General features: G+C 49.5%; 2 protein-coding genes across 3 annotated transcripts in view; both read left to right on the top strand.

The window, feature by feature from the left end:
* Positions 1-18,387, top strand: part of LOC141059299 (uncharacterized) — a 779,988-nt gene that overhangs the window by 565,372 nt on the left and 196,229 nt on the right. The gene's annotated exons all lie outside the window — the stretch shown is intronic.
* LOC141059301 (uncharacterized) overlaps positions 1-18,387 on the top strand; it is a 68,475-nt gene that overhangs the window by 47,563 nt on the left and 2,525 nt on the right. The gene's annotated exons all lie outside the window — the stretch shown is intronic.

The raw sequence follows: 18,387 nt of genomic DNA, 5'->3' as shown, positions 1-18,387 counted from the left end.
TCTAGTTTCCAAAATGGGGGTCACTTGTGGGGGGTTTCAACAGTTTAGGCACATCAGAGGCTCTCCAAACATGACATGACACCCGCAGACCATTCCATCAAAGTCTGCATTCCAAAACGTCACTACTTCCCTTCCGAGCCCCGACGTGTGCCCATACAGTAGTTTTCTCCCACATATGGGGTATTAGTGTACTCAGGACAAATTGGACAACAACTTTTGGGGTCCAATTTCTCCTGTTACCCTTGGCAAAATAAAAAAATTGGGGACTAAAAGATCATGTTTGTGGGAAAAAATATGATTTTTGTACTTTCACGCCCAAGCGTTATAAACTTCTGTGAAGCCCTTGGGGGTTCAAGTTCTCGCCACACATCTAGATAAGTTCCTTGGGGGGTCTAGTTTCCAAAATGGTGTCATTTGTGGGGGGTTTCCACTGTTTGGGCACATCAGGGGCTCTCCAAACGTGACATGGCGTCCGATCTGAACTCCAGCCAATTTTGCATTGAAAAAGTCAAACGGCGCTCCTTCCCTTCTGAGCTCTGCCATGTGCCGAAACAGTGGTCCCCCCCCCACATATCATATTCATTTTTTTTTTAAACATTCAAAAAATTCCGTGAATCACCTGAAGGGTTAATAAACTTTTTGAATGTGGTTTTGAGCACCTTGAGGGGTGCAGTTTTTAGAATGGTGTCACTTTTGAGTATTTTCTATCATATAGACTCCTCAAAGTGACTTCAAATGTGATGTGGTCTGTAAAAATAAAATGGTGCAAAAATGAGAAATCGCTGGTCAAATTTTAACCCTTATAACTTCCTAACAGAAAAAAATTTTGGTTCCAAAATTGAGCTGATAAGTAAACATATGGGAAATGTTATTTATTAAGTATTTTGTGTGCCATATCTGTGATTTATGGGCATAAAAATTCAAAGTTGGAAAATTGCGAAATTTTCAAAATTTTCCCCAAATTTCAGTTTTTTTCCACAAATAAACGCAAGTTATATGAATTAAGTTTTACCACTAACATGAAGTACAATATGTCTCGAGAAAACCATGTCAGAATCACCGGGATCCATGGAAGCGTTCCAGAGTTATTACCTCATAAAGAGACAGTGGTCAGAATTATAGAAATTGGCCTGGTCATTAATGTGCAAACCACCCTTTGGGGGGGGGGGGGGGGGGTGTAAAGGGGTTATAAGAAGCTGAGCTGTGATTGGATGCTGTGAGCAACAGTTTTCTCCTTTGCCTCATTGGGGGACACAGATACTGTGGGTGTATGCTTCTGCCGATAGGAGGCTGACACGAAGTAACAAAAAGAGGCAACTCCTCCTCCGTCGTATACACCCTCGCCCCTATTGCGGGCGGAACTCAGTTTTTTGCTTAGTGTCCATGGAGGCACACACGTCTGGTTTTGCTCCAGACTTTTTCTTTTTTTCCCCATGAAGATGAGACAGGGGCAACGGACCCTATTGAAAGGGTCCGATCTCCCCTAACCATCAACGGGCGAGCACGTGTTGAGTATCGTCTCCATGTATCCTCTCCCGCACCGTGTGACATATCTGGGTCGTTTTCCCCAGACCTCTTTTTATTTTACTTTTTATCGTCTATGAAGATGAGACAGGGGCAACGGATCCTATTGAAAGGGTCCGATTTCCCCAAACCATCAACGGGCGAGCACGTTCGAGTGTCCCTCCACGTATCCCCCTCCCGCGACGTGGGGTGCAATGCCGGACTTAGCGCTGACCACCCCTAGGTATTGAAACCATGGGCTGTACAGAGGCACAAGACTAGTCCGTGCGGCCCCCACTGCTCCACCAATGCTTAGACTGCGGTACTGCAAGGCGGCGGACAGTCCCTCTCCTCACCCCCTGAAGGGGTTAGATGGAGCTACGGTGCCTGCACCATCCTATTTTGTCAAGGCCCCCTCACATACCTGAGCTGGGAAGCTGAAGAGGATCGTCAGTGAGGAGAGGGCCTGGGAGGGCTCCTACGGCGAAGATCCGGGGCTGGAGCCCTTAGCTGTCAGATGCCACCGGCCAGTGGCTGCAGGGCGGTGCGGAGAAGCCTGCGCCAGTAAGTAGCGCCATTTTCCATGGAGGACGTCCTCTTCCTCCTTACAGGGAAAGGAAATGCACACGAGAGGTTTAAAGGTCATGTCCCACCCCCTCTCCCTCAATGTTTTTCCGGTCCCTGCATGGAGGGACACACGAGAGACTGCGCTGAACTTACCGGAGGGGCTCAGGGGATGGTGCGGCCAGTCCAATCCTTCCCCTGTCAAGAGGTCCCGGGGCCGAAACTCTCCGAGGGGGGAGTCCCTCTGCTCCAAAGGCCAGGAGCAGGATGACGCTCCTGGAGGGAGCCGATCCTCCCTATGGGAGGCTCTCGGCTCCAGGACTCACCGCCATAGCAGGCGATGGTCGGCTCCCTGCAGGCGGCTGGCCGAGCGGGCACTGGCAGGAAGATGGCGCGGTCGGCGCCAGGAGGAAGGAGTGGCGGCTCCAACAGACCGCCACAGCAGGCAGGGGTCGGCTCCCCGCAGGCGGCAGACCGAGCAGGCGCCGGGAAGAGAAAGGAGCAGTGGCTCCAACAGACCGCCATAGCAGGCGGGAGGCGGCTCCCCGCAAGCGGCTGGCTGAGCGGGCACCGGCGGCAGGAGCATAGCGCAGTTGCGCTCAGGCGCAGCCCGGGCAGGAAGTGGAGGAGGCGGCCTATCACGAGAGTTTGCGCGTCACGTCCGGTGACGTCACACGCCGGCCTTGAATCCCAGTGCACGCTCCTGAGGTCCACATCACTCTGCAGAATCGCGCAGGATGGAAGGAAACGCTCCAGCAGGTGGAGGGGTAAGTGCGCAGGGAGCACCTCCCCCACCCATCCCCGCAGCCCAGATCTGAGTAGGTGCCCCATTCTGTAGTATTAGGAGAAGGGAACCCTGGCAGAATCTCCCTCTGGGGTGAAGGACCCAGCAAAAGCCACCTCCAAATCGGTCCGATGCCCTGTTTGTAGGATAAAGCTGCCAGACACCTATAACAAGACCCTATGGCGGACCCTGTACCTCAAGGGTCATAGGCAAGGAACAGCCATCCCTCCTTTCCGAGTTGAGATTGCTGATAAGGGAGGAAGTTCAGGCCTCTACAGCCAGCCACGCACGGCGTCAGTCCTCCAGCCCAGGGCCGAGTCGCAAGCGTCCAAGGTGGGAAGCAGACCCAGTTTCGGAAGCAAGCCCTAGTGAGGAGTCCGACTTCCGGGATTCAGATCAGGAGGAAGAAGGCGAGATCCTGGGGGATAGACAGGATCAGAGCAGGAAGTACCTGTTCAGACTGGAGGACACGGACGAGTTGGTCCAGGCAGTCAGAAATACTATGCAAATAGAGGAAGTCCCTAAACCACAGTCGAGACAGGACTTAATGTTTCGAGGACTGGTGGCCTGGAAACAGGTAGTGTTCCCTGTAAGTGAACACCTCAAGACAATTGTCCAGGAGGAGTGAAAAGAGGCAGAGCGTCGGTTGATACTCTCCCGAGACTTTAAAAATAGACTGCCTTTTGATCCCGAGGAAACACGGGCATGGGAGGAAGTCCCTAAAATAGACGTTCCAGTCGCCAAGGTTACCAAGAAGATGGCCATCCCATTCGAGGACTCATCTGGTCTCCGAGACTCGTTGGATAGGAAGGCGGACGTCTTGTTAAAGAGCACATGGGAGACGTCGGCGGCTCTTATTAGGGCTAACATAGCAGCCACCTCGGTGGCCAGGTCTATGTTTTTGTGGATGGGGCAGTTGGAGGAACACCTAACCAACAAGACCCCTAGATCAGATCCTAGCATCACTTCCTCTCATGAAATCGGCCACGGCGTTCCTGTCGGATACGTCGGCTGAGTCAGTGAGGTTTGCAGCCAGAAACAGCTCCCTCTCTAATGCGGCCCGAAGAGCAGTCTGGCTTAAATCCTGGTCGGGGGATAACGCTTCTAAAACAAAGCTATGCGCCATCCCCTTCTCGGGCCTGAGGGTATTCAGTCTAGCCCTAGATAACATTCTAGAGCTAGTGTCCTATAAAAATAAGGGATTCCCGGAGGAAAAACCCAGACGGCCCCAGTCCTTTCGGAGAGGCTCCTTCTCTAGGAGACAGACTGACTTCAGGGGTCGGGCAAGGTCCAATAGAAGCTCCTATAGGAGCTCCTTCAGCCAAGGGGGGAGTACCAAGGGTCCCCTCTTCACATCAACATCTAGATCGAGGAGGCAATGACGCCATAGGTATTGGGGGGGAGACTTTGCCACTTCGCAGCAAATTGGTCCCGAGTCACCCACAATCAGTGGGTGCTCAGAACCATCACGGAAGGCTACATTATAGAGCTTTATTCAGCTCTCCCCGACAGATATATTGCCCCCACTGTCGTCCCGGAGGACTCCGCAATGTGGGCGGATCTACAGGACATGGTCAGCTCAAAGGTCATAGTACCAGTTCCCCCGACGGAAAGAGGAAGAGGGCACTACTCTTCCCTGTTTTCAATCACAAAACCATCCGGCGAGGCCCGCACTATCATAAACTTGAAACCACTGAATGCCTGGGTCAGGTACAAGAGATTCCGGATGGAATCGATCCGATACGCAATCCTCCTAATAGACAGGGACGCTGTCATGTGCACCCTAGACCTAAAAAAAAAGGCATACTGCAAAGTCCCTATCCATCCCTCATCCCAGAGGCTACTAAGGTTTGCGGTCAGTTTACCAGCACGGACCTGCCACTTCCAGTTCCGGTGTCTTCCATTTGGGTTGGCTTCAGCTCCCAGAATCTTTACAAAGCTGGTGGTGGCCTACCTGAGAGATCAGGGTATCGTGATCATTCCATATCTAGGCGACTTCCTACTGGTGGCGGGATCCAAAGAAGCGCTCATTCGAGACAGGAACCGAGCAACTACCGTAATGGAGTTCCTTGGCTGGGTGATCAATTGGGAGAAGTCGGACCTCAGGCCAGAGACCAGGAAAGTATTTCTCGGAGTCCTTCTAGACTCAGCCAACAGAATATCCTGGCTACCTGAGCGGAAGCAGAGGACTATTCAGGCCAGAACCAGAGACCTGTTGAGTCGTCAATGCTCCATAAGAGAGGCAATGGAGGTCTTGGGCCTCATGACGGCCTGCATCCCGTGTGTCCGATGGGCCCAATTCCACTCGAGATCATTACAGAGAGAGATCCTCGCAAAGTGGGACAGAAGTCAGGCGTCGCTAGACAAACCCCTAACGCTGCCAGAACGAGTAAAGGAGTCCCTTCGGTGGTGGACACAGTCCAGAAACCTTCAAGTGGGCGTACTATGGACAACCTCTCCATACGTGGTAGTCACCACAGACGCCAGTGCGTGGGGATGGGGAGCCCACATAGAAGGGAAGATCTTCCAAGGAAAATGGCCAGTAGACATCAGGACCAGATCCTCCAATTTCAGAGAGCTCTTCGCGGTCTTGGAAGCGTTGCGGCGAAACCAGTCGGTACTAAAGAATCGTCACGTTCGCATATTATCCGACAATATAACGGCAGTGGCATTCCTGAAGCACCAGGGAGGGCCCAGACATCAGCCACTACAGGCCCTGGCAGGAAAAATATTCGCTTGGGCAGAACGAACAGTCCGATCAGTGACCACGGTACACTTAGAAGGTTCCCAGAACGAAGTAGCAGACTACTTGAGCAGACAGCAGATCCACCCGACAGAGTGGGAACTGAACGTGGAAATCTTCGACCATCTTTGTCAGTGTTGGGGGACCCCCAGTATAGATCTTTTCGCAAGCCGAAAGAACTCTAAGGTCCCCAGATTCTACTCCCTGAATCCGACGGACCACCCGGAAGGCGTAGACGCCCTGAATCAGACTTTGGGAGAATCCCTCTCTTATGCGTTCCCACCACTGGCTCTCATACCAGCAGTGCTCAGGAAGATACGCGAGGACCACGCAAGAGTGATGTTGATCGTTCCATACTGGCCGAAGAGAAGCTGGTTTCCCCTTCTAGGAGCCATGGCAGTAGGAAATCCAGTCGAGCTACCCCTGTGGAAGGACATCATCCACCAGGGCCCGATCCACCACCCGAACCCAGCAAGACTCCACCTATCGGCTTGGATCCTGAGAGGGACATCCTGAAGGCAAAGGGGTTGTCGGATCAGGTCATATCCACCCTACTGGCCAGTAGGAAACCGGTGACATCTGCAATCTATTGAAAGATATGGAAAAGATTCTGTCTGGAGGGTGGCAGGTCCGATCTCGTGGCAGGCACCCCTGACCTCCCTAGCATACTAAGCTTTTTGCAAGCAGGGTTTAATAAAGGCCTAATGCCCAGCACTCTCAAAGTCCAGATTTCGGCCTTGAGCGCCTTCTTCGATTACCAGTTAGCTTCCCATCCCTGGGTAATAAGATTTATAAGAGCCACGCAGCGCCTGCGCCCCATGATTAGGTAGCTCACCCTGCCTTGGGACCTGGGCCTGGTACTCAGGTTTCTCTGTACAGACCCCTACGCTCTCGGCGAGAAAATAACCATCCCTGCTCTCACTCGTAAAACGGCCTTCCTGGTAGCCATTACCACGGCCAAAAGAATAGGGGAGATCCAGACCCTGTCCACTAGGGACCCATATCTCCAGATAAGAGATGACCGTATAATCTTAAGGTTAGACCCGGCATTTACCCCAAAGGTAGCCTCTTCTAAAAATTTAAACCAAGAGAGTGTTACCATCTTTCTGTGATAATCCCCGTAATAAAAAGGAACAGCGTCTTCACTCACTGGATGTGAGGCGGGCAGTTCTAGACTATCTAGAGGCCACCAATAGCTGGTGCATCGACCCAAACCTGTTCATCCTTTTTGGGGGGTAAAAATAAGGGGAAAAAGGCCTCTAAGGTGTCCATCGCGCTCTGGATTACCTCAGTAATCTCTGACGCCTACCAAGCCGAAGGCGCCAACCCGCCAGATTCCATAAAGGCCCACTCTACAAGGGCGGTATCGGCCTCATGGGCCGAACGGGCGGGGGCCTCCGTTGATCAAATCTGTAGAGCAGCAACCTGGGCCAATCTTAATACATTCTGCAAGCACTACAAGCTTGATGTGTTAGCTGGTCAACAGACCGCATTTGGGAGAAAAGTTCTCCAGGTGGTAATCCCACCCTGAGGAGGTGCTTTGGTACTCTCCACGGTGCTGTCAGGTGGACGTCCTGGAAAATAGGTATTAGACCTACCGGTAATGATGTTTCCAGGAGTCCATCCTGACAGCACAGGTAGTTCCCTCCCTGTTATGTTATACTACGTTGTATTATGTTATGTCATATGCTATAATATGATTGTTTCATTAAACTGTTACTAGCATCATCCACCTTGCGGTACTTGTTAAATCACTGAGGGAGAGGGGGTGGGACATGACCTTTTAACCTCTCGTGTGCTTTTCCTGTCCCTGTAAGGAGGAGGAGGACGTCCTCCATGGTGCTGTCAGGATGGACTCCTGGAAGCATCATTACCGGTAGGTCTAATACCTATTTTTTTGTGGCGCCATGGAGTCCCCCCCCCCCCCCCCTTATCGTGGGCACGGGATAAATTGAGGCCGTGGCTTTAGCCGAAGCTAGGTCGCAACCAGAGGTTACGCCTCCGGGCCGCGCGTCACTTCCGACGGCCCGCCCCCCATGCCTGGGCGGCGGGGGATAAATTTAGTCCCCGGCTTCGGAGCGCGGCTAGGCCGCAGACCCGGAAATACCCCCCCTGGACCGGTTTATATGCTGGTGGCATGCGATTTTTGTGCGGAGGCGTCCAGGAACGGGGGGGCACAGGACTGGGGTAAGTGCTGCCCGGGAGACCACAGGGAGAACGAGGTGCTACCTCATTCCCCCTATCCCCAGCAGCGGACAGATACAGCATGTCCGAAGAAGCAGCATGCATCTCTTGTCGGGCTGCGTTTCCGTGGGCGCAGAGCAAGCAATTATGCAAAGCCGGCGACTCCAAACGCGCCCAGGAGCCCTCCCCTGTGACCGAACCCACAATGCTGGCATGGGCAGACCGCAGAGGACAAGGCTCTGGATTCCCGCTGTGCAGCGCCCGGAGCCCGACGCCTAACAGAACCTCAGTGTGCGTCCTCCCCTGCGACCGCGACCAAGGTGCCAAGTCCCCCAGAGTGGGTCCTATCACTGTCACAGTTCATGCAATTGAGTCCCTTCAGGCCTCAGATGGGGCCAGGGACAGTGGCTCGCCGGCTTTAAAGGGGATCTCCACCTCACAAAAGCCTCTCGCCTGCAGGGGCCGCTCTCACTCCAGGCAGACCCGAGGGAAACTAATCCACACGGTGTCGCCCAGTCCATCCGGTGCCTTGGCATCCGTAAGTTCTGCTTCTCGCTCCCCGTCACCAGTGGTTGATAGCGAGCAGACCTCAGAATTTCGACTCAGACGAGCCCCTTGACCTGGATACTCCAGCGTCATGTGAAACAGTGGACTGCCTCATAGAAGCCATCAATCAGACCTTGGGGATTGAGGATGATCCTGCAGCGGCTACGGGGCATGAAGTGGCATTTAAGCAAGTGAAGCGCCCACACAGAATTTTTTCCTCTCACCCGGAGTTTGGGAACATAGTTCAGCGGCACAGAGAACGTCCAGACAGGCGTTTCTCGGGTCAAAAGGCACTCGAAACAAGGTATCCGTTTGCTCCGGACCTCCGTAAAAATGGATGGAATCCCCGATGGTGGATCCTCCGGTTTCGCGCCTAGCCACGAAGACCCTGCTATCCGTCCCTAGTGTTTCCTCAATCAAGGATCCCACGGATCGCCTTATAGAGAGCTTAGCTCGCTCCCTCATTCGCAGCAACTTGGGTAGCCAAGGCTATGATATGGTCAGAAACATTAAACAAGGTCGCGCAGGAGCAGGATCTACCTGCAGAGATTTCGGAGTTTGCAGGTCATAGGGCGATGGCCGGAGACTAGGTAATCAATGCGTCTTTGGATGCGGACAATTGCTCGGCACTTGCTGCTGCTAATGCAATTTCTATCAGAAGAGCCCTATGGTTAAGGACATGGCGAGCCCATTCTACTTCTAAGAAGTCCTTGACTTCCCTGCCTTATCGGTGCGGCCACCTATTTGGGGAGAAGTTGGATCAACTTATCTCCGACTCCACAGGAGGAAAGAGCGTGTTTCTCCCTCAAGAAAAGGTCAAAACTCTTTTTCGTCACCCGTTTTCAGGCACGTTTTCGGGCCTTTCGCAACCCCGGGTGGACTACAGCGGCTAATTCCGCTGCCTCAGGCCGCCCCAACCAGGATAGGGAGTGGCAGGTCTCATATAGAGCCTACCCATTGGGGAGAATGCATGCTCAACAGGCCAGATCGAGGGGATCCAGATCCCAAAGATCGTCGGCCAAATGACTCGAGGCCTTTTGCCAGACGACACCGGCAAGGTGGGAAGCCGCCTACTTTGGTTTCACCACGTCTGGGTCAATGTCGCTCACGACGCATGGGGAAAGGAATTGGTGGCCTCAGGTTACAAAATAGAATTTGTCAAATATCCTCCAAGACGGTTTTTTCTTTCCTGGCTTCCCTGGTTGGATACCCAGGCAAGGGCTCTATTGGGAGCCATTAAATCGCTCCAGCACCACGGAGTCATTGTTCCAGTGCCGGAACATGAAAGAGCTCAGGGGTTCTATTCCAACCTTCTTGCGGTTCCCAAAAAGGATGGGTCTGTCAGGCCTGTTTTGGACCTGAAGCTTCTGAACAAATTCATCAGGATCAGACATTTCCAGATGGAGTCTCTCCGTTCAGTCATTGGCCTCAATAGACATCCAGGACGCATATCTGCATATTCCCATTTTTCCTCATCAGAGGTTTCTATGCTTCACCATCGACGATCAACATTTTCAGTTCGTAGCGCTACCCTTCGGTCTAGCCACGGCTCCCAGAGTGTTCACAAGGGTTATGACAGTTGTCATGGCTACACTGCATTCTCGAGGCATAGTCGTCTTGCCTTATCTGGACGACCTCTTGGTCAAGGGCCCGTCAATACGGGCATGCGAGGAAAAGGTCAATATCACGCTAGATGATGATGATGATGATAATAATCTTTATATAGCGCCAACATATTCCTCAGCACTTTACAGTTGAACAGTTTCAAACACAACAGTCATAAGTAATAACGTTAGCAATACAATAATTAAAGCGAAATAAGACGACCCTGCTCGTGGGAGCTTACAATCTACAATGAGGTGGGGGCGATGCATAGCACAGGTTTGTATTTACAATGATGTATTTACAATGATGGTCCAGCCATCTTCAGGGGGTGGGGGATAGATGGAGATAGTGAATGGGCTACACACACACAAGCATAAAATGACTTTGATTACTGAATGTGATAGGCCGCTCTGAACAAATGTGTTTTGAGCGAGCGCCTAAAACTATACAAACTGTGGATGGTCCTAATATCTTGGGGTAGAGCATTGGCGCAGCACGGGAGAAGTCTTGGAGTCGGGAGTGGGAGGTACGGATTAGGGCAGAGGTTAGTCGAAAGTCATTTGCAGAGCGCAGTAGTCGGTTAGGCCGATAGACAGAAATGAGGGAGGAGATGTAAGGGGGTGCCGCACTGTGGATAGCTTTGTGGGTGAGAACAAGTACTTTGAATTGTATCCTGTAATGAATGGGCAGCCAGTGTAACGATGTTTGGCAATGCAAAGAAGTCATCCCTTGTGCCAGCTCAGAGGATCTCCTTCCTAGGAATGATCTTCGACACTTGCCAAGGGTTGGTAATTCTCCATCAGGAAAAGGTGCTAGCTCTCCGGCAGGGAGTCCGGACACTTCGCCAACCAGTCCCTCATACCATCCGATCCGGGATGAGGATTCTAGGGAAAATGGTGGCAGCAATGGAAGCGATACCTGTCACCCAGTTCCACCTTCGCCCCCTGCAGCACGCCCTCTTGTCAGCCTGGGACAAGAATCCTTTCACGCTCGATCGGCAGTGCCGACTGTCCTCTCAAGTCAGGCAGTCGCTCGGATGGTGGATAACCAGTTCCTCTATGGCCCAGGGGAAACCTTTCCCCCCCAGATCATTGGCTGGTAATGACAACCGACGCCAGTCTCCTCGGTGGGGGAGAGGTGTTTCGCCAACACACAACCCAGGAATGGTGGTCACCACAGGAGGCACACCTCCCGATCAACTTATTGGAGATACGAGCAATTCGGCTGGCTCTGCAGAAGTCTCATCACTTTCTAGCAGGCCGCCCCGTCCAGATTCAATCGGACAACGCCACGGCGGTGGCTTACACAAATCATCAAGGGGCAACCGCAGCAGAGCAAGGTGCGAGGTGGGGCTCGTTCTTCAGTGGGCCGAAGCAAACCACTCGGTGTTTTCGGCTGTCCACATTCCGGGGCATGGAAAATTGGGCGGCAGACTTTCTCAGCCGGCAGGGTCTTGCATCCGGAGAGTGGTCTCTACATCCCCAAGTTTTTCAGCAGATTTGTCAACTGTGGGGAGCTCCAGATGTGGACCTGATGGCTTCCAGAGTGAATGCCAAGGTGCCCACATATGTCACTCAGGCCAGGGACCCGCAGGGATTCGCGATGGACGTGTTGGTTCTGCCATGGAACCAGTTTCGCTTCCCATATCTATTTCCCCCACTGCCACTACTTCTGAGAATCAGCAAAAAGATCAAGACGGAAGGGGTGCCGACGATTCTTCTGGCTCTAGACTGGCCCCGTCGAGCGTGGGACGCAGATCTAATGCAGCTGCTCGCCGACGTTCCTTGGCACCTGCCAGAGCGCCCATATCTACTGTCTCAAGGGCCGATTTGCCACCCGAACTCAGGGACCCTGTGTTTGACGGCATGGCCGTTGAATCTTGGATTCTAACCCAGGCAGGGTTCGGGAGCGAGGTGGTCACTACAGGGATTAGTGCCCGGAAGCCTGCTTCAGCACGAATTTACCACCACTCCTGGAAGGTGTCCTTTGCTTGGTGTTGAGGCCGTGGTGTTTCTCCGCTGAGATTCTCGATCCCCAACATCTTGGCTTTTCTCCAGTCGGGCTTAGAGAGCCCGGATAGCTCAGTCGGTAGAGCATTAGACTCGGGCTTTGCCCCAGGTTCCCTCAGGAGACAAATATCGGCCTTATCCGTCCTGTTCCAGCGCAGAATTGCTACCAATTTGCAGGTGAAGACTTTTCATTCAGGGAGTCTCTCACTTGGTACCTCCCTATAAGGCGCCTATGGACACCTGGGACCTTAGCGTGGTCCTAAGTGTTCTGCAGGAAGCTCCATTTGAACCGCTTCAGGCTATCTCTTTGAGGTACCTTTCCTGGAAAGTGGTGTTCCTAGTGGCCATCACTTCCATCTGGCGGGCTTCAGAGCTGGCAGCCCTATCCTGCCGAGCTCCATTCCTCACTTTCCATAAGGATAAGATGGTCCTCAGACCAGCCCCTCCTTTTCTGCCGAAAGACGTCTCCTCTTTTCACATTAATGAAGATTGTTTTGCCTTCATTTTGTCCAGCACCGTGTGGAAAAGGCTCTTCACACGTTAGACCTGGTAAGAGCCCTCCGGTGGTACGTGTCGCGGACGGCACCCTTTCGTCAGACGGACACGCTGTTCATGCTCCTCGAAGGGCGCAGGAAGGGACTCGCTGCCTCAAAATCGACCATAGCCAGATGGATTCGTTTGACTATTCATGAGTCCTACAGCATTAGAGGCACGCCGATTCCAGCAGGGATCAGCGCGCACTCTACCCGGGCAGTGGGCGCCTTTTGGGCACTTCGGCACCAGGCTTCAACGGAACAGGTTTGCAAGGCAGCAACACACATTTGCCAAACTTTACAATATCCATGCTCAGGCCTCGGCGGATGCGAGCCTGGGTAGAAGGATTCTCCAAGCAGCAGTGGCGCACCTTTTAAACAAGAGGTGCATATAGCTTGGTTCGGTGAATCAATCTCCCACCCGGAGACTGCTTTAGGACGTCCCACAGTATCTGTGTCCCCCAATGAGGCGAAGGAGAAACATGGATTTTTGTGATAACTCACCGTAAAATCCTTTTCTCCGAGACGCTCAGGGGGGGACACAGCACCCACTCTATTAGCCTGTTGGCTCTGTTTTTGTTTAGTTAATACGCATTTATTTATGTGATATAAGGGTGGTCCTTTTCTGGACATGTTGTACCTGTATTAAGGCTGATTTTGTTGTCCTCCTCCTGCTTTGGCACCAAACTGAGTTCCGCCCGCAATAGGGGTGAGGGTGTATACGACGGAGGAGGAGCTAACCTCTTTTTTTCACCTAGCGGCAGAAGCATACACCCACAGTATCTGTGTCCCCCAATGAGCGTCTCAGAGAAAAGGATTTTACGGTGAGTTATCACAAAAATCCTTGTTTCCTTGTACACAAATACGGTAATCAAAAAGCACGTTCTGTTATTTACGGCCGAGAGCATGATTCAATATCACTCTCCCTATGCATCAATACAGCATATTACTAGGTGACATACTCCAAAAGTAACATTTAACAACAAAATATAAATTTTTATTAAATAAACACAATCAATATCACATAAACCATAATGGAAAATATACAGTAAAAAGAAAAAAGGAGGGAAAAAAAGCAAGTACACAAGCAGAAGGTTACAAGTCCATTGTATGACTTGAGCGAGCAAGAGAGATGTAAAACAATCCACCACAGGTGCAAAGTCTATCATTCACATAATATCACCAGAAGGCATCATGGTAAATAAAGCACCTAGGTATCAGCCTAGAAAATACTAATGCCATTAAGTACATGCTCACTCATGGTTAGTCAGGACTGAAGAGTGACCTTCCAGCAACCCCTGACGCGCGTTTCGCGTGTTGACTTTCTCAAAGGGGGAGTGGTTCTTCCTGTAGATAATCTTCCTCTAGAGGAGTCTGGAGGCGACTCTCTCATACAGACCACAGGAAAGCTGGAATATTTGTGTGTATGGGAGAGTGGGGAGAGATAGCCGTCTGCCAAATGACCGTTCAGCCAACACTTATCTCATGTGTATGGGGCCTTAGTATTACACGGACAGGCAGTGATGATACACGGCACTACAGTAGTGCAGTGCATCACCGGAGCCATCAGAGGCTTGTATGTTATATGATCGCACTGATCAGAGGGGTTTAAAGTGAAAAACAAAATCACAGTTTTGGCAACAAGAAATATCCGTCACTATAGGGAAAACAGAAAAGTATAATGAAAACCTGGCACTCAAGTTAATGCTTAGTGAGACAATTTATTGTAGTACCAGAAAACATTTCAGTCAGTATAGACCTTCATCAGGTACGTGCTAGTATGTTTGAATGCAGTTTAGAGGAGGGCGCTTTTTATGATTCTTGTAGGTGAAGCCGATAATCAGTCAGAATGCTGCTGTAACGCAGAATGATCTTAACAGTGGGCAGTATAAGCGCAGCCTGGTCCTCCTGGACGTGGGTGAACAAGCGGTGTTCACCCGCGTCCAGGAGGACCAGGCTGCACTTATACTGCCCACTGTTGAGATCATTCTGCGTTTGTGGGATATAACATGTCTTTTTATTCTATGTCTTTTTTTGTATGATAGTGGGATTGGCCTGCCTCACTTATGTGAGTCTGCAACTACCTGGTAGCCTTTAAAAGAACGTCTCCATTACCTCTTCCAAATGCCTGAGATCTAAATTTAGGACACCTCCGCTTTGCACTATTATAAAAAGTTCTCTATGAATGTCTAATATTTCTGCTTGCAACTCATCTGACAGAAAATATTGGCAGTTATGATGGTTTAGATTGCCAATAGCCACCAAGCTATATACTGTAATTACCCAGAGTTTTCACCAAGATAATAGGAAACCAGTGGACCGTACAAATTATTTTCCAACTTCTCTTGAATCTGACAATACCCTATTTATGGTTATGCACTTCTTACTGGGCACATGGCAGGGATAAGAAGGGAAGGAGCGCCACTTAGCTATTTGAACACAGATCTTGCTGGAATATTTTGCAGACACTATGTATTGGGAGCACTGTTGGTGATTACCTGGCAGATCAAAAGATGGCCACCACGAGAAGGCTTGGCTCTATCTACTCCATTTTCTAGATCCCAAGGATTGCCTTGCTCATCACACTTTAACCCCTCTACATGGATCTGGACTTACACAGAGACCCCTAGGCTTGGGCCTTGGTGTTACCTGCTGTTCTGTGGAGTCAGATGGTAAGAAGATTAGTAAGGTAGTTGGGTCAGGACCAGGAGGGCAGAGAAAGTACAAAATCAGGAGACGCAAGAGTAGTCAGTAAACGGTCTGGGATCACAACAGGAAACGAATACACTAGCATGGAACTGAGCACAGAGGACTGAACCAGAGGAGAACAAGACTGTTTCGGGCAGCTTCAAGCTTTAGTAGGGTTTGGTGCTTTCTTATTGGCTTAAGGAGGTAGCAGATTGCTCCAGTTGGACAGCACACAAACCCATACTGCCAGACGGGATGCTACTACTGGTCTCATACACCCTAATCTTAGTGGCTGGACAGAGCCAGTACCACCCAGAGCTTCTGGTTTCGACATCTCTGTTACCAGCAACGCCTGCACAATAAATAAGGCACTGACTGGTGATGAATCAAACATTGCAGATGCAGATTCCAGTGGAGATGGAACATCCCCATTTGCAGATGTTCTAATTACAGAAACCTAAAGCAGTAGAAATCCCCATAAAGTGACCCTATTTTGGAAATTATAACCCTTAGAATAATTTACTATGTGAGTAGTGACTATTTTGACTCCACAGCCACATTATGGAAATTAGCTCGAACTGGTTGTTAAAATGTGAAAACTACACATTTGCCATAGTGTCCAGATTGTGCTCCAGGAGACACACACCATAAATTAACTGGGTTCGTCTCACTATAGTAATGCCAAATATATGGATGCTAAATGTGGTTTGGGTACACTGAAAGGCTCAGAAGCGAATAGAAATTTGACTTTGGGAGATTGGATATTGCTGGATTGGTTTATGGAAGCCATGTTGCTTTTCAAGAGCCTTTGAGCCACTAATAATGTGGAAACCTTTGTATTTCCGCTAACAGATGATGGACCTTAGTGATGTCTTGTATTTTGTGAGATGAGAGTTTTATTGGTATAATTTTCACCTACATAACATTGTTTGGTGGCTTTTTATTCGATGTTTGGGAGGCAGAATGAACAAACTGTTGAACACCACGATCCACTGGTTCATGCTATGAGGCTTTCGATTAGACTGTGAACTGTCATTGTCTTGGACAATATTTTTTACATTAAAACAAAACAAAATAGACCAGCGGCGCTGGTGTATTATGATTGATTCAGCTGCAAGTAAATTCCCACACCACAAGGGATAAAATTAAATAATAAAATTATACAAGTTGTACTTGCGCTATGAATCAATACAGTAAGCAATAAATACCTGTTTTTTGTACAAATGATTCATAAATGTTGAATGTGTAGACAGTATGAAGATTGACATTTAGTCGATCAAACTACAAAGAGAAAGGGGAAGGAGGTTAGTTTAAACTGTGCTCCAAATTATTATGCAAAAAGAGTTTAGGAGTGATAAGGTTAGAATTTTTTTGTTTGTCATTTACACTCATTGATGGTGATGTGTGTCAGGGCTCTTTATATCACTGAAAGCAATTGCAGATACCTGTGCAAATTAGTTTGGCAGGTGTGTCCAAATAAAGGCAAGACTACTTAAGAAGGCTGTTCCACATTATTAAGCAGCCTACATTTTTTGCCAAAATGGGAAAGAAAAAGGATGTGTCGGCTGCTGAGAAGCAACAAATTGTGGAGTATTTAGGTCAAGGCATGACTACAAACAACATTGCCAAGACACTTCATCGTGATGATCGCACAATCAAGAAGTATGTAGCTGATTCCCAGCACACACATATGCATGCTGATAAGGAAAAATTGAGGACTCTTTCCAACAGGCCATTGCGTCAGGTTAAAAGAGCAGCTGCAAAAATGCCTTGTCATAGCAGCAGACAAGTTTTTGAAGCTGCTGGTGCCTCCAACGTCCCCCGAACACCAAGATGCAGGGTCCTTCAGAGGTTTGCAGCTGTGCGGAAGCCATCCTGTCGACCACCTCTATCCACTGCACACAAGCAGAAACAGCTCCAGTGGGCCAAACGATACATGAAGACTGACTTCCAAACTGTTTTGTTCACCGATGAGTGCCGTGCAACGCTCGATGGTCCAGATGGAGTGGAGGATGGCTGGTTGATGGACACCCCATGAAAACACGGCTAAGGTGCCAACAAGGAGGAGGTGGAGTAATGTTTTGGGCTGGAATCATGGGGAGAGAGATTGTCGGCCCCTTTAGGATCCCTGAAGGGATAAAGATGAACTCCATAATCTATGTGGAGTTTCTAAAACAGCACTTCCTGTCATGGTTCAAGAGGAAGAACCGTGCTTTCCGCAGCAAGATCATCTTCATGCATGATAATGCATCGTCTCATGCTGCAAATAACACATCTGCATCTCTGGCTGCTATGGGCATAAAAGAGGACAAACTTATGGTGTGGCCACATCTTCCCCTGACCTCAACCCCATTGAGAACCTCTGGAGCATCATCAAAAGGAGTGTCTATGATGGCGGGAGGCAGTTCACATCTAAGCAACAGCTCTGGGAGGGTATTCTGTCCACATGCAAAACAATTGAGGCACAAACCATCCAAAAACTGACAAATTCAATAGACGAGAGAGTTCAGAAGCTTCTTTCCAACAAGGGGTCCTATGTGCAAATGTAACATCACCTAGAATAAAGTCTTGACTTGAAAACTGATTTCATTTTGTAATAAGCTGATAATGCTTATAATTTCACAATTGACCATTTTTTTGTTCAAAATAAAAAGGTTGAAAACTCTGCTGTGCATAATAATTTGGAACATGCATTTTGAGTGTTTCTTATTTTTAAAAATATACTGTTTTCATAGGCAGGTTGTTCAAAAACATTGCAATTAGACTAGAATATTAGATGACTGGAAAATAACAATTCATATAGGTAATTTAGAGAAAATATGAGGAAATATTTTTTGCATAATAATTTGGAACACAGTGTAAATGTACTTAATATAGACCGTTAACCTGGAATGGTGATAATAGGAATACACTCTACTACCTTTAGGACTAGTTATACTGATAGCCCTGCAGTGCTAGTGTGGCTAAAACGAAAGCATAGAGTGCATAATGTGCAATATGGTATCTCAAAAATCAAATGGCTGTAATAGTGGCCCAAGTTACCCGACGAAAGTTATCAGACGCCTCCAAGAAGGAAATTGCGACTGGGGTAGTTAAATAGTTCACCCCTGAGAGTGGCCTTCTGAATGATGGCACTTATGTGGCGATAGGTAAATATCGGTGGCGTATACTAAGCTTGAGGAGCTTCCTGGCTGTTTGAAGTGTGAAGATAGGTCCCGGAGCTCTGTC

Source organism: Dendrobates tinctorius, unplaced genomic scaffold, assembly GCF_039654945.1.
Source record: "Dendrobates tinctorius isolate UK_male_01 unplaced genomic scaffold, ASM3965494v1 ptg000226l, whole genome shotgun sequence".
NCBI classification, from domain to species: Eukaryota; Metazoa; Chordata; class Amphibia; order Anura; family Dendrobatidae; genus Dendrobates; species Dendrobates tinctorius.
The sequence above is the reverse complement of the archived record's forward strand: the minus strand, read 5'-3'. Positions and strand labels throughout refer to the sequence as shown.